Below are 17,163 nucleotides of genomic sequence, written 5' to 3' on the forward strand. Positions count from 1 at the left end.
AACAGGAAGGGTGAGTACGGAAGTTCTGTAACTGATGGGATTGCATCTAAGCCTGGCAATACCTGTGGCTTAAAGTTGATTTATCTAAAACACACACATACACACACACACACACACACACACACACACCCCTTTTAATGATCAAAACTATTGTAGCAGAATGGAAAAAGGGCTTGTGAGAGTTATGTAAAAAAACTACAAGCTTTGGACTTGCTGATTTGATAGTTCTGCAACTAGGAATGGAAACTAAGCGTTGCTTTTGCAAACTCCCAGGGAAAGGAAGCGTAATGGAGCACATGGATTATTTGAGGGGATGTGCTAAGACTCCTTTGAATAATCAGCTTATCATTGTAGCTTTTTAGTGAAGGGAACTAAATTCTTCAGCATCCATTTAAGTGTTTCTTTCTCCAATGACTTTTACAAGGTAGAAGCTGATGGGATGAGTAGACTTCAAGACATCCCGGGGTACTTTTCTTAGGAAGAAAGCTTTGCCTGTTTTCCCTGGTTCTAATGTCAGTTTCTTCCCTGCTTGCTAAGGAAGAGAACCTAGGCAGAGAGATCTTTCTTTCTCCATCATGGTGTTACATCCCAGAGGATAAGGAAAGCCCACATGTGCGATACCATTCATAGCCGCAGCCAGCATCTGTGACCTTCTTAGGCCCAGGATTCTTCTGCTGTCTCAGTTTGTACAAGTGAGGGCAAGACATTCTCTAGGGCTAACAAGGTCACATTCATGGGCATAACCCTGAAGCCAGCTGCAGCTAGAAAGCTCCAGATAACTGCACCAGTGAGAACCACAGAGGCCTACCTTGATCACGGTATCAACTTCAGAAAGAATCTGGAGGGATGGAAAGTGTTAGTAACAGGAGAATCAAATTAAAATATACTTCTGTAATAGGTGTGAACTGCTTGGTTCCCAAAGTGTCCTTCCCAATGCAAGGTGATGTTGACTTTGGGGCGCTAACCCTCCCTACCTGCCAGGAACCTGAGCCAAGGGTTCCTCTGGTCCACACTGCACTTCCCCATCTGAGGCCAAGGAGTGTCCAGACAGCTAAAATAGCTGATCATGTTCAACTGGCCCAGTTTTGCCAGAAACCAATTGGAAAGCATAATCATCTAGAAGAGTTTGCTAGACCGCTCTTTTAAAAAGAGAAAAGAAAAACGAAGCCACCCAAATCCTATGCAGTGTCTGATCCTGGCAGGGCTCCCGATCTGCCTCCTGGATGCCAGGTTTCCCTCCTGCTGCTGCTTCCGCTCTTGCTTGGCAAGGGGAAATATAGGCTTTTGGCAAATATGCTTTCCAGTTCCCCGAACACAAATAACAGAAAGACAGACAGACAAGGAAAGAACAAGAAAGGGAAGGAAGAAAAGGAAGTGAAAAACGCAGAACATAATTCCACATCTCAGCTAAGATCTATTTTGCCAACCAAAAGAAGAGAAGGCGAGGGAGCGAGGAGGGGAATAGAGTTGAGAGAAGGAGAAAATAGGAGGGGAGGAGGAGAGATGCTGGGTGGGGTGGGGAGAAAAAGGGCAAAGGGAGAAGACAAAGAAAAGCAAAAAGAAAAGGGAAGAGGAAAAAAGGGCAGGAGGAGAAAAGGAGTTTGAAGAGTAAAGCAAATTTCATGTCTTTTCCAACGAACGACTGACTTTGTTCGAGATTTGTTTAGAGATGACAGTTGCGTGGTTTATTTTTATTTTGAAGGGTTTACTTTCATTCCTAGAGATGGACCACTGAGAAGGGTATACCAATGATTCAGCCTCCCTTAAAGTAAGTTCTTCCTTTTAGTCCCAGCACAGGCCAAGTTTTAGGCAAAGAAGCTACCCACTTCCTGTCCAGACCCAGCAGCAGAGCACAGACTGTCCCCCAGGCACCCTTTGTTCCTCCGCTGGCAGAAGGAAGCCCCTAGGTGCACAGAAAGTTCTCTGCCCTTTAGCACTCAGCCTCCAAGAGGGGGACCTTCCTGCCAACAAACCGATCTTATTATTTTTCCAAGCATTTGTCTCCCCTTAATAAATAATGATATTAGGTCTTTGGGGGGAAAAGGGAGAGAACTGTCAATGAGAGATTTAATTTGCTATAATCAACCCCTCTTAGCATGCGGAGTCACACAGTACGAGTAAAAGAATTAATCTCTACCAGAAAGAATTGCCTCTTCGGTGTTATGAATCTAATCACTAAGGAGGCTGAGTCGGCATTTTGGGTTTAGACAGCGCTCTCAGGAATAAAAGCCACAAGATCAGGTTTCAAATGTGATCTGAATGGCAAACTCCATTGAATTTGGGGGCCTGCAAAGTAAAAAGGAAATGGAATGCAAATAGAGGTGCTATGCCTCTTCAGACACCTCCATGCTCGAAACGTTTAGGGGATGAATACATAATTGCGGGCTTTCTGGGCTGCCCATGTGAGGTGCTCCCTTCACGATTCCATTTTCCAGGATGGATTGTCAGGCCTGCCAATCATCTCTGGCTTCCCCATTATACTTGGGAGATGTGTTTGCTCTGTGCACATTGTTTTATAATCCTCAGAGGTGGAATTTCATAGTCCAGCAATGCTTTTGCCTTTGACATTCTCCTAAGCAGGATTTATTGCTTCCAAGACAGATGTGACTTGAATCAATTATGCCTTTTAAGCAGTCACTCTCAAGCAGCCTCCGGGTTCTGTGGAACACTTTTTGCCTGACTTCATTCGACTTGTAAGTTGATGTCAGAGTGTTTCATCATAATCTAATACTATTAAGGGCCTGTGGGTATGGAACTGAGAGGGCTATTATACCAACCAAGCTCAAGGATGTGGTTACTACCCTTGAAAGGCTTACATCCTGCAACACACAAACCTAAGAGATGTCTATTAATATCATAAAATGCAGACTGAATGAAAGGATGTTCAGATAAGTTATATCTACATTCTATCAGCCTCCCACTGTTGATGAACTTAGTATATGAAAATGAGTACATTAATTTGTCTTTGGAATTGAGGGAAGAAGTACAGATGGAAAGTAAGTGAAAAGTTAAAGCATGGATGGAAAATAAGTGAATTTGCCCCCAAAATGTCCAGTAAAAATTCTTTTTTTAAAAAATGACAAATTTTTAGGTGCCTACTTCAAAACTCAAAATCAGATATCATCCCTGGCCATCCCCAAAACGTTGGGATCCCTTGGCATTTTATAAGCTTGGCAACACTCATCTGAGATAGTAGCAGAATGGAGGACTAGGAGTATCAGGTGACATGATCCCAATTGACTTCAGCAAGGAACGGAGGATCATAACCAAAACACTGTTTCAAAAAGTTAGCAGTTTTGGAAGAAAACCAATCAGAGTGGTATACTAAACTAATCACAACCCACTTCATTCTTTGTTAGTTTAAAAGACAGAAGCAAGGAATCTTGGAATGTTAGTAGGCAAAAGAAACAATGGGGTTTCCACATGACGTTTCAACCTGACCCAGGTAGACACCCACCTTCAGGAAAGAGGAAGAAGATGTAACCCACCTTCCTTTTTAGCATATGACTTAGGAGAATATCCACCATATCCTGCTCCATTTTATCTGGCCATTTAAGGGAGAGCATTCTAGCAGTCATCGATTTGGGATCAGGAGAGAATATGATAGGAAAATATTCCTACACGATGACCACATGATAGGGGGTATTTTAATCTCATTAAATCAAAAAGGGAAAATTCACTGTCAATACCATGAAGGATGAAGTCTAATGAATTAGGCATTTGGTGGTAGCAAACATTTCCGGAATATTTAACATTTTCAAAATCCAGTTCTAGGCACTAGTAAGCTCAGATGTGAAGGAGAGGAAAAATATGCACTTTTTTTAGTATCTTAGGTTTTGCAAACTGGAGTTTACACACAATGCCTTTTGGGATTCAGTTAGGCAGCTCCCTTGACTGAGGTGCTGGCTCCAGGACTGGGACCAGGCATTTGGAGGAAAGCTAATCCTTTCAAGAACAATTTGCTCTCTTATTCAGTAAATTGTTCTAAATTTCCCTTTTATCTGAGTTTCGAAATTGGCTGTTGTAGCTTCAGAATCCTTCCTTTTTCCACCAGACAGGCTGGGGGAGAGGAGAAGCTGAATGGGCTGTTGATAATGAAGGAAAGCAGGAGAACCGTGAATAGGAATGAAAGGCTTTGCATAATTCTGGCCATCTCAACAGAGGGCCTCAAAAACTCCCATGGGGTGGCTTCAGGCATTGACAGGTGAGAGACGCACAAAGGCACAGCCAGTTAAAGCCTTATTGGTACAAGACCCAGGCTTCAGGATTGATTTTAAAAATAAAACATAAACCACTACCAGGGCAGAAACAAAAGCAAAGAAACCACAGTTAAAATCTCTGCTACAGAGCAGAATGCAAGAAACCACCAACCATTCTGACCTCACCAATGCTCAACAGAAAACAAGCTCGGGAAGAAAGCCCCAGGGCAAATGAACGCGAAAATGAACCAAACCCACAGAACGTTTCCTGAAACATTTCCCGACACTGAAGAGGTAGGAATGACAATTAGATCTAGTTCAGTTTGGCTTTCCTAACACAGAAAACTATCAATTCTCTTAAAACACCTGGTGTTTGTCTATCAACATGTCTGAAGAGACCCACCAACAAAGCCAGAAGGAGTAGATAGATTACTTTTAAATATTTCGATAAAATAGTACACAAGGAGAAACCTTGAATAACATCTCAACAATAGCCTACAATGAGCTAAATACCTTCTGTAATAAATTCAGTGCTAGCAAAACCAGTGCTGATGCACTTACTGGGGGGGTACAGCAAATGCACCAAAATATTCATTACTTACTCAGTAATGCCGTTTGGGACAAGTATTTGCTCTACTCCAAAGCCTTTGCCAGCTTTGATGCCTGCCAAGTTTATATGTAAATGGATTTTCACTTCTCCAAGGCTAATGGGAGATCTGTTAAATTCTCAGAGACAACAAATATACTCTTCTTAAGCCGTATTACTTTGACTTTTTAAAAAGCTATTTTGATACTAAATCCCAAATAAGATATAATCAGAAATCCAATACTCAACATATCCAATCTGTTATATCGGAAAAACGGGTTTCAATAGGTATGGTAGTTGAACATTTCTGGACAGCTTATGCCAAAAAGAAAAAAAGATTCCACCTGCTCCATAGGGAATTTCTGTATTGATCTTTTTACCTGAGCATCCATTAAGAGGTGCCTCATCAATATCATGGAACTCTTCAGAGTCTCCTTCTCAGTGGGTAGAAAAGGGTCTTTGTCCTCCTCCAGTGCCTTCGACTTGGTGACAATAAAATGGGAAATCTGGTCATTGAGGGTGTGCAATGATTGCACAGCTGTGGAAAGAAAAAGAAGGAAAAGTAGAGCCACAACTGGTAACTTTCAAAGATAAATTGATTAGCAATTTTGAAGGGAAAAGTAAGGGTGTACATACAAAGTCTAAGCTAGGCAGGGATCAAGAACCTGACACATCTATAAATTCCATTAACAAACGTGTTCACGTGTTCAGTAACTAACATTTATTGAACACCATTCAAATGCCAAGCCTATATAGAGTGCTTAGGGATACACTTGTGAGCAAAGGCTGACATGGTACCTACCCTCATGGAGTATCTAGTCCTGTTGGGGAAACTTTAAAAAAAAATCAAGGTGGCAAATAGATACATGAATATGACTTTGTGGTAAGTGTTTATAAACTGCAAAGATTAACAGGGCACGAGGGGACAGCCCTAGACTAGATTTACATTTATGGTAATACAGTTGGCTATTGTACCTCTAAGCAGATGGCCTCTGTCATTAAAGTTTATGAAGGGACAGTGGCCATGTTTTCCAATCAGTGCCACATGTGGGCTGAAAGGATTATTATTTCTCTATAATTCCCATAGCACTTACCATCTGACGTGTCATAGATTTTAAGATTTTACTTATTATGTGTGTTGCCTCTTTCTCTATTTTCTCTACAATGGACTTGATCACAGCAGAGAGGCTTCTTTCAATCTCTTTGCTTACTGTCGTATCCCCAAAAACTAGAACAGCACCTAGCAAACAGAAGGTGCTTAATAAATATTGTTGAATTAATTCCTTACATCTCTGTGAATTAATATTTCCTTCCTATAGAATTTCTATCATTTTCAGGTAAATCTATCCTTTCAAACACCAAGTAAGTAAATTCTAGCCATTCTCCATAAAGTCATTGCATTTGCCACAATTATGAAGAGAAAAATGTAATTATCAAGGAGCCAATATACAATAGAGGGACTTTGAAGACTTCTGGCTTGGCCATGAGGGTCCAGATTATCCTCTTGCTGTAAATAACTATAAAACTGAACACTACGTTAGAATCAACTATTTTTAGACATTGAACAACACGGGATTGTGATCCTCGAGAAAATAGGAAAAAGCAAGTTGAGTCCTAACATCTCCATGCATTCTGCAAGGAGAGAATTTCCAGACTCTAGCATAGAAAAGAGAAAATCAAAGAGAGCCCCGCAATGTTACTGAATTAAGGAGCTGGAGATCAGGAAGACTAAGTGAGCTAGGATTTTCAGGACAAAGTTCTAAAAGAGCAGGAGGGCTACACCTAGATCTCCAAAGATCTGCAAAGGAGTTGCCTTCAAGTTGTTGGCTGAATATCAATCCTGTGTCTGGGCAGGATAAAACTCTACATGACCAGGCAAGAAAAATTTGCAGGAGAGAACAGTTACAGGGGAGCTGCAGGCCAAATAATTCCAGAGATCACGTGTCCATAAATTGTTGACATGCTCACCAGCCAAAGAGGAAGAATTTGGGTGGAATACAGGACACATTCATTAGAGACTCCAGAAGGGCCAGAGTTTAGAAATTAAGCAAAATGATTCCTAGAATAATGGCTATTCCAGGCCCATCCAAAAAGAGCTTGTAAGTAAGCCTTGCAAGAGTTGAACTGATCTGCAAGTAACTAAAATACCTGCCAAAAAATTAGCATTTCTATAGAAGTGTAACAAAATATAGTACCCCAAAATGTAAAATTCATAATGCTTACGATACCATAAAAAATTACCAGACATACAAAAAAGCAAGAAAATGTGACTAATAGCTTGGAGAAAAATCAGTATACAGAAACAAACCCAGAAATAACAGAAGTGATAGTATTAGCAAACATGGCTATTCAGACAGCTACTAAAAATATACTTTGCTTGGTCAAGGTTGTAAAATAAAACATGAATATAATAAAGAGAAAAGTAGAATATTTAAATCAGAACCAAATGGAACCTCTAGGGATGAAAAATGGAATATCTGAAATGGAATTCTCATTGGATGAGATTAATAGCAGATTAGACGACACAGAAGAAAAGATCAGTGAACCTGAAATCATAGCAATAAAATTACCCAAAATAAATTAGTGACAATGTAAGGCTATAAAGCTAATGTATATCTAATTGGAGTCTCGCTGGCAAAGGTGGGGAGGACAGGGAAACAGAAACAGTAGTTGAAGAACTAAAATTGTATTAGTCTGTTCTCATGCGGCCATGAAGAAACACCGGAGACTGGGTAATTTATAAAGGAAAGAGGTTTAATAGACTCACAGTTCTGCATGGCTGGGGAGGCCTCAGGAAACTTACAATCATGGCAGAAGGCACCTCTTCACAGGGTGGCAGGAGAGAGAATGAGTGCCACCAGGGGAAATACCAGATGCTTAGAAAACCATCAGATCTCCTGAGACTCACTCATTAGCATAAGAACAGCATGGAGGTAACCGCCCCCATAATTAAATTACCACAGGGTCCCTCCTACGACACATGGAGATTACGGCAACTACACAATTCAAGATGATATTTGTCAAAAATGAACAACTTTTTCCATATTTGATAAAACTATAAACCTACAAGAATCTCAATAAATTCTAAGCAGGATGAACACAGAGAAGGTTGCAACAAGGCATATTATAATCAAATTACTAAACACACACACACACACACACACACATACATACATACACACACACAATGAAAATGAGAAAATCTTAAAATCAACCAGAGAAAAAAGCCATGTTACATTTAGAGACCAAAAAACAATGTGAGGCTTCTAATCGGAATCTATGCAAACCAGGAGATAAAAAAAGTGACATTTCGAAAGTACTGAAAGCAAAAAACCTTGCCAACTGAAATTACCAATGTACAGTTCTATAACCAACAATATCTTTCAAAAACGAAGGTGACTTTTTTAGATAAACAAAAGCTGAGGGAACTCATTACTAGCAGATTTGCACTAAAAGAAATGTTAAAGAAATTTCTTGAGGCAGAAGGAAAAGGACATTAGGTAGAAACTTCCATTTACAAAAATCAAAAAAGAATGCTTGCAAAGAGAAATGGGTGCGTAACATAAACATGTTTTCTTTCTCATCTTTTAATTCATTTAAATGATAATTGATGGTTTAAAGCAACAACAGGAATATCCTGTGGGGTTGATAACATACATAGAGCAAAATATATGACAGTAACAGCACAACGAATAAGCAGATGCCAATGGAAGTATATTGTCCTTTATTTATTTATTTATTTATTTATTTATTTATTTATTTATTTATTTATTTTTATTTATTTTTGAGATGGAGTCTCATTCTGTCACCCAGGCTGGGTACAGTGGCTTGATCTCGGCTCACTGCAACCTCCACCTCCCAGGTCCAAGCGATCCTTCTGCCTCAGCTTCCTGAGTAGCTGGGACTACAGGCACGCACCACCATGTCTGGCCAATTTTTGTATTTTTAGTAGAGACAGTGTTTCACCATGTTGGCCAGGCTGGTCTCGAACTCCTGACTTCGTGATCTGCCCGCCTCAGCCTCCCAAAGTGCTGGGATTACAGACATGAGCCACTGCGCCCGGCCTAAGGTTCAGATCTTATACATAAAGTGGTGTAATATTATTCGAAGGTAGACTGTGTTAAAGATGGATATTGTAAATCCTCAATTAATCCCTAAAAAAAATTAAACAAATAATAAATAAATAGAACATGGGTTTTGAATCATGGAGAATCAAACTTGGAGGACTAGGCATAGATTGGCAACTATAGGCCATAGGGTAGGGAGAATACCAGATATGACATCAGAGCTATGCCTCGTTGCATGGGAAGACTCCACAATCCTTTCCTGGGCTAGAGGAGAGCTTGGCCAAAACAGAGAAGGATGGACTAGAAAGAATGTGGCCTGATTCTTGCTTAGCCTGAATCCTCATTCTCCACTGGAGATGGTTAGAAACACGCAGACAGATTTGGGGATCTGAAAACAGAAGTTCCCTAACGTCTCATACCCTGCCCTGGGCAGCTGTGGCAGCTGATATTGGAGTGGAAATGATGACCCTGTGGCATTTTAAGTTAGAGAGAATCTGAGATAGCTCTACCACCCTACACTCTCATTGCTTCACCGCCAGTCTTGCTTACTGTTGAGCAACTGGGGTTGATGATATCTCAACCTAGTCCAGAAACGGCCAGAAAGAGATTCATGGACAAGATATACATCCCAGGACAAGATAATACATAAGTCCCCTGAGAACCCAAAGAGAAGGGAAAGAGAAAGGGCAGGGGGAATTTATTAGATATTTACTCAGAAGATACTCACTTTTAAACCAGAAGCGACTGAGTTATCCTAAGTGAAAATATGTGCTCCAGATCTAAACTGAGTTCCATCATACAAAGTTAAAAATAATACCACCTGACTTTTAAGCATTGTGACTATACATTTTAAACTTCTGTGTATATCCCCTGTATGTTATCTGTAAACATGAAGGTCAGGACACGCTGAGCCATGAGGAGAAGAGCTGGCAAGGGCATTGAAATAACCTACCCATGGTATACGACCAATCTTTCCTCAGTTTATGCCTTATTTTCCTCCACCATCCTGCCTTCCCTTCCCCAAACTCCCAATACACAGACTCGATGTTCTTAGCAAGCCTTCTTCCCAAATCTTTCTGAGAGTACCCCGGTTCCCAAGTCCTTTGCTTATACATACACAGACATTACTAGTAACAAAACTCCTTATGCCAGTTCTTGGAAGAGAGGAGTTACTGTCCTTGCTTTTCACTCTAAGTAGGCTAGAGGATTTGGGGTTCTCAAAATGCATTTATTACAACTTGTTTTTTTCTTTTGCATACATTGCTCACACACAGTCCAACTCGTACTATCCTTGTTCCAGAAAATTGAGGCTTAATCACCAAAACGTGCCCTAAGTTTCGCTTTGTTCTAAACATAAAAGACAAATTGAAAGAGTTAAGCACCTCCTTCTCTGCTCAAAGAACAGAAAAATTCCATCAGAGAACTTATCACATTGTACTGTAATTGCTTAAGAATCCATCTGTGGGCTCAAGCCTGTAATCCCAGCACCTTGGGAGGCCGAGGCGGGTGGATCACAAGGTCAGGAGATCAAGACCATCCTGGCTAACACAGTGAAACCCCATCGCTACTAAAAACACAAAAATTTAGCCAGGCGTGGTGGCAGGCGCCTGTAGTCCCAGCTACTTGGGAGGGTGAGGCAGGAGAATGGGGTGAACCCGGGAGGCGAAGCTTGCAGTGAGCTGAGATAGCGCCACTGCACTCCAGCCTGGGTGACAGAGCGAGACTCCATCTCAAAAGAAAAAAAAAAAGAATCCATCCGTGGTAGATTGAATTATTGGTTCAAAAACTGCCCCTCTCTAAACCAGTGCCTACAGAGTCCTCCCTAGTGACCCTCCTGTGAGAGAAACGTTCTTCCTACCTTCACTGATGTTAGGTTTTGACATATGACTTGCTTTGGCTAATTAAACATGAGCAGACACAAGCTAGACCAAGCCCAAGCTGAATCTTTAAGAAACATCATGTGACCCCTACTTACCCCTCAGCTTTCCCACCTGTACAGAGTTGCTCTGAGAATTAGAGACAGATTGTATAAAGCATGTCACAGTACCTGCCACATGATAAGCATGTAAAAAAAGTTAACTATTAGATTATCATTCCAGTTTGTACCTCAAATCTTTAATGTGCTGATATTAACTAATTGTGCTGTTTATAATTGAGATTATTTTTTAACTCATTATATAAATGAGCCAAAGATGGCCTCTATATATCGGCCCCTTGGTTATTTATTTCTTCTTTGCAGGCTCACCCCTGCTAGCTCACAAGCTCACCAGAAACAAACTCAAATTTTTCCACATCTAATTGCTTTAAACATAGCTCAAATAAGCAGATGTTTAGCCATTTAGAGCCTGTCTGCCTTGTATAATCTGCAAAACTGCTCCCAACACCTGTTAGCCATAGCTAGGCTAAGCCCTGAGCCATAAAGACCCCAAACATCTGCCCTTCAATGCTTCCTGTCCTGGAGGCTCTCAAGGTGCTACTGAGCAACATCGCGTTGACACGTAAGTTCCCTCTCTACTCCCCATCTCCCTGGGGTCCGCCCTCCTTTCCTTCCGAGTGTGGACCTCCTGCACCTCTGGACAGTCTCCCACTGTGGGGAACTTCCCTTCTTGCAAGCCTGTCAAAGCATTTCCCAATAAAGCTTGTGTGTGCTACCACCACCTTTTCGCCAGCCCCCAAATCCTGTGACCTCCCTATACCACCCATTTGTCTATTCAATGTGTACCCCCAGTTACAACTTGTTTCGGGCTCGAACTCATTGAAAACATAATTAATGCAAGTAGAATATGTGGAAGTAATGATATCGAGGAGGAATGCCTTTTCCCGCTTGTTTCTATGTACAGACCAAATCTTTAAGGCTGATCACCCTGTGTTAGGTTGTGTAATGGGCATTTTATGTTTCTGTCTGGTTAGCATCTATTTCCCTCTTCTTCTAATAAAAGCAGCTCTCTTCTCATTTTGTAGAAACATTCTTCCCATGTGTGGTTTATTTAGGGCTGATTCCACTCCCAAGTCCCAGAGGTGGGCACATGGTCCAGGCCTGGCCAATCCAAGCATTTCATCTCTTTGGCAACAGTGGTTGGTTCAGCACAGGACATGTGAACCAAATGCAGCCAAACAGGTTTACTCTCAGGACTATTTGAGAGAACTATTGAGAAAGAGATAGGCTCCTCAAGTTGGGCGGGAGACGGCAAAGCCCACCAGCTGTTCCACATTTATAACAATTTACCAACCCCAACAGGAAAAGAGAGGCTAGCTATCTCTTTCTCAATAGTTCTGGCAAATAGTCCTGGGATTCAATCCGCTTGGTTGTGTGGCCTCTTTTTCAATTGGGATTGGCAAACTGGTAGAACCGTGGAGCAGCTAGCGGGCTTTGTAGTCATCACTCGAGGAACTCTTGCCTGAGAATAAAACCAATTGAGTAAATGGAGGTAAGTGGAGCTGAGAGACAGGGAAAGTGGTCCTTGAAGACATCATTGTAGCGCAGGATTCAGCCACGGACTTCTCAGTTAAGTAGGTCAGTAAATGCCCTTCTTTTCTTTAGCCCATCTGAGTTAGGTTTCTACCATTTGCAATCAGGAAGTCCTGATTACTATAAAGATGCTTGTACTCTTTCTTCACTGCAATAGTTATTGGTGTGGTTATTTCTTGAATGTCTGCCTCCCTCTGTTATACATTAAAGATAATCATAAATATTTTGCTACTCCTCCCCTTGAGAAATAGGGTCAAAATCCCCTCCTTGTGAGTCTGGCTGGCCTTAGTGACAAGGTTGTCCCACAGTAAGTGGCAGAAGTGCTGCCCTGGGATTTCTAAGGCTAGGTCATGAGAGGCCTTGCAGCTTCTGCCCATGACTCCTGGAATGCTCCTTCTGGGAGAAGCTGCCATATAAGAAGTCTGAGGAACCTAAGACTGCCATACTTGGAGGAAGGCCACACTCTCAGACAGCATGGAGAAGGAGATGCCCGCCATCCTCAGCTTTCTAACTATCCAGTCCAGGTGCCAGACACACGAATGAAAAAGTCATCTTGAATATTCCAATCCCAGAAGGTGCAATAAAGAGAAGGGCCAAGAAATCCAGCCATCCGCCATCACCAAGGCCCTTGCCATGGCACCAGCCATCTCAATGATTCAAGTCATCCCAGATGAGGCCACAGCCACCATGGAGCCTAGATGAGCTCCTCCCTGTGCAATACCCAAATTCCTGGCCCACAAAGCTGAGAGCATGATAAGGTATTGATTTGCATTGCTTAGCTTTGGAGTGTTTTTTTTTACACAGCAATAGATAACAGAACAGATAACTGTATCACCCTCATGGAACACACTTTAAATTGTAAGTTCCATGAGGTCACCAATAGTATTTTTTCAGTTAATCATTGTATCCCCAGATTTAAGCATAGGACCTGGTACATAATAGTGCTCCAACAAATAAATATTTGCCCAAAGGGAAAAAAAGAACAAATCAATGAAGAAATGAAGGAAAAAGCCAACTCCACTCCACTTTGTCCCCTCCCTCTGCCCCACCATCCTAGAATCATGTGGTATGCACATTCTTCGTCATTTGGCCTATCGTCATTGCAACTAAATAATGCTGTTCTTAAAATGTATGATGGATGACAAAAATGAAGAACCATATATATGCTTTCTTACCTACCTGAGTTTAGGAAATTGAGTCATAAAAACCAGTTTATTTGGTTGGTTGTTTCGAATGTGAAATGATGTTCAATTTATTTCATATTATTTTGGTCTACAAATTTAAAGAAACATATTTCTGTAGTAGGCTTATTTATATGAAGTGCTCATTCCAATTTCACTGTACATTAATGAATATTTATTTAGGTTACAGATAAGAATGGCACATACATGAGTTGGCAGAGAAAAAAAATGACACGCTTCGACATTTTGTGTCATTAGCAAAAACAGAAGGTACGCATACAATTTCTTAATGTTTTCGGAATAGAAATAACAGCTTACCATACTTTGCTTCTGTCTTATGGATGAGATGAAGTATAGCACATGAAATAATAATAATATGACCCTAAACTCTCGTTTTATGCAGACGAGTCCAGATGTCACTGAGATGGGCTATTATACGTTTTTATAGAAAAATATACCAGATGAGTCATATCATGGGGCACAGCCTTGCCACAAGAAGCTCCATGGATTTTATGATCTTGTCATTTATATGGTCCATAGATATGAACTAATGACCAAATTTATCTCCGCATGTTAAACAATCTTTGCTTTCGTGTATCTCAAATTCTATGATGTATTTTGCATTAAAACGCTCACAGGTTTCCAGTTCTTGCTTTAATATGGTCTCATTAAATAAATGAAGCCTAAATAATTCAGATTTTTCCCCCGTTATTATAATAAAATTCATCCTATAAATCAAAAGTTGATGCTGAAGGCAAGGATGTGGAGAAATGGGAACCCACATAGGTTGCTGGTGGGAATGTAAAATGGTCCAGCCACTGTGGAAAACAGCTTGGCAATTCCTCAGTAAGTTGAACACAGAATTTCCTTATGAGCCGGGAATGTACTCTTAGGCATATAAGCAAAAGAACTGAAAACAAGTGTTCTAGCAAACACTCGCACATGAGTATTCACAAAAGCACTATTCATAGCAGCCCAAGGTAGAAACAACCCAAATTCTCATCAACTGACACATGGACAAACAAAATGTGGTATATCCATACGATGGAATACTATTCAGCTATACAATAGGAATGAAGTGCTGCTGCATGCTAGAAAGTGGATGAACCTAGAAAACTTTATGCTAAATGAAAACCAGACACGAAAGACCACACATTGTAATTCCATTTTTAAGAACTGTACAGAGGGCCAGGAGCGGTGGCTCACACCAGTAATCCCAGCACTTTGGGAGGCCAAGACGGGTGGATCATGAGGTCAGGAGTTTGAGACCAGCCTCACCAACATGGTGAAACCCCATCTTTACTGAAAAAAGAAAAATCAGCTGGGCATGGTGGCAAGCACCTGTAATCCCAGCTACTCAGGAGGCAAGAGAATCGCTTGAACCCAGGAGGTGGAGGTCGCAGTGAGCTGAGACTGTGTCATTGCACTCCAGCCTGGGTGACAGAGTGAGACTCTGTCGCAAAAAGAAACAAGAAAAAAAAAGTACAGAATAGCAAATCCATAGAGGCAGAACATAGGATTAACTGCTTAATGAGTACAGGGTTTTCTTTTGTGGTGTTAAAAAGGTTCTGGAACTAGATAGTGGTGATGGTTATACAACACTGTGAAGATACTAAATGCCACTGGATTATATACTTTAAAGTAATTAAAATGATAAATTTCATGCTACGTGCATTTTAGCACCATTTTTTTTTTATGTTGATACTAAAACATCTTGCAAGAATCAGACACTGGAGTGGTCTCTGGTATGTAAGGATGCCACTGCTGACTCCACAAGTGGGATTTATCTTCTGGTGGGATCAAGGCAGAGCCACACCTTTTTTTTGTTTTGTTTTGTTTTGTTTAATTTGACCCAGTGAAAAAGTCATAACTTACAAGACCACTCAGGTTTAAAAGTAGGTAATGAAACAAACTCTTAGAACCACAGATTCAAAATCAATTTACCACCCTTTTAAATGGATAGATTTGCAAGAGAACCAGAGTTACATTGTGAACGAAATCACCATGTGTGGCTGTAAGTCCCAGCCAGGTGGTGCCTGAATCGGGCTCTGATTGAGCCTGTGGGGTTTGAGAGCTGATGAACTGCAAAGCCAGGAAGGGCCAAAGTGAGTTGTGAGGCAGGCATGTGGTTCAGATCCACACCTTGGAGGATCAATGTGGCTCCAATTTTAGAAAGCCAAGCCCGTGTTCAGAAAGAAGCTTGGGGGAGGTCCAGCCTGCCACAGCCTGTGGAAGACAGTGCACCTCTTTAAGAGATGTGGCTAAGGGCATGCATGAGCTTTTGGGGTCAGATTTTCTGAGTTCGAATCCTGCCTCCATCTGCTATTAGCTGTGTCTAATAGCTGTTGGGAAATGACTTCATCTTCTTGAGTATCACTTTTCTCTCTGTCACATGGAGACAAAGCCATATTTACATGGTAGTAATGAGTATTAACCTAAGTTATGTAACTGAAGCACTTAGTACGTAAACCCTGGCCCAGTGATGATACCCAGCTATCATTATCCCAACCATTACTTATGGCCATTGCCTTATTCCCATGAGCCTCCAGCAGGTCTAGCTGTGACATGACTGCTAGGGTGACCCTGCTGCAAGGGACAGTTCTTAGGGATGGACACTCTAGGTAGCATTGGTGGCTCACTGGGAATCAGCCCCTGCGTGTTCTCATAGCCCTGTGTGTGCTCAACCCAGTACAGCACCCTCTTCACTCCACTCCACTCGACTGGGCACCACCAAATTGTCCAGAGGTAGGAAATTGGAGCTGAGGCACCCAGTGAGGCTACTCAGCTGGACATATAACATGGAAACTCTGCGGGAATGGACAGCCACATTCTAGTGGGCAGTCTGGATGTGGGAAAAGACAGCTGGAGAGATGACAAGAGAAGAGAAGGGAAGGAAGGGGAGGGGAGGGGAGAGAAGAGGAGAGAGAAGAGAGAACGACGTGGTAAGGACCCAGAGGGCAATACGTAGCAGAGACAGAGCCTGTTTCTTTCTTGTCCTTGGTTTCCATCCACCTTGAGACCCAGCTGTCTTCTGCCCTGACCCCTTGTGATAAATTCCCTTCTTCTCCTTAAGCCAGCTTCATTTGGTTTCTGTTACCTGTACCGAGTAAACTCTACTTAATACAAGTCCCACAGCTGATGTCTTTTTACTGCTTAGGACAAATGCCTTTTACTTCTCGAGACTTTCAGACTACAGATGAACTCTGCTATTTACTTAGGTTAATATTTTCCATGCCTTGCTCAGAGTGGGGTGACGGTAACAACATCAATACCCCCACTACTAATGGCAGCTACTATTTATTAAGCACATACTGAGTATCAAGCACCATGCTGAGTGGCTTGCATGCATCATTGCATTTCCTTGTCACACCACCCAGCTTTAGGTATTACAGGCTGTGTCCTTCTGTTCAAGAAATAGAGTCTTGATGGTTTCAGGAATTTGGGCACAGCCACACAGCCTCATACCTGTGAAGGGCTCTATGGCCCTCTGGTTCTCCCTGCTGCCCTGCTGGACTGAACGGAAGCTTCTAGCTGGGCTGAAGCATACGACAATCCATTGCTACGCTAAATCTGTGAGTTTTGTACTCAAGTCACACAGTCCTATAGCCTGTAATGTGTAGCATCATCTCCATCCACTGTTGCCATGAGGAAGCTGGCTGCT

The sequence above is a fragment of the Piliocolobus tephrosceles genome, chromosome 1, assembly GCF_002776525.5.
Source record: "Piliocolobus tephrosceles isolate RC106 chromosome 1, ASM277652v3, whole genome shotgun sequence".
In the NCBI taxonomy this organism is placed as follows: domain Eukaryota; kingdom Metazoa; phylum Chordata; class Mammalia; order Primates; family Cercopithecidae; genus Piliocolobus; species Piliocolobus tephrosceles.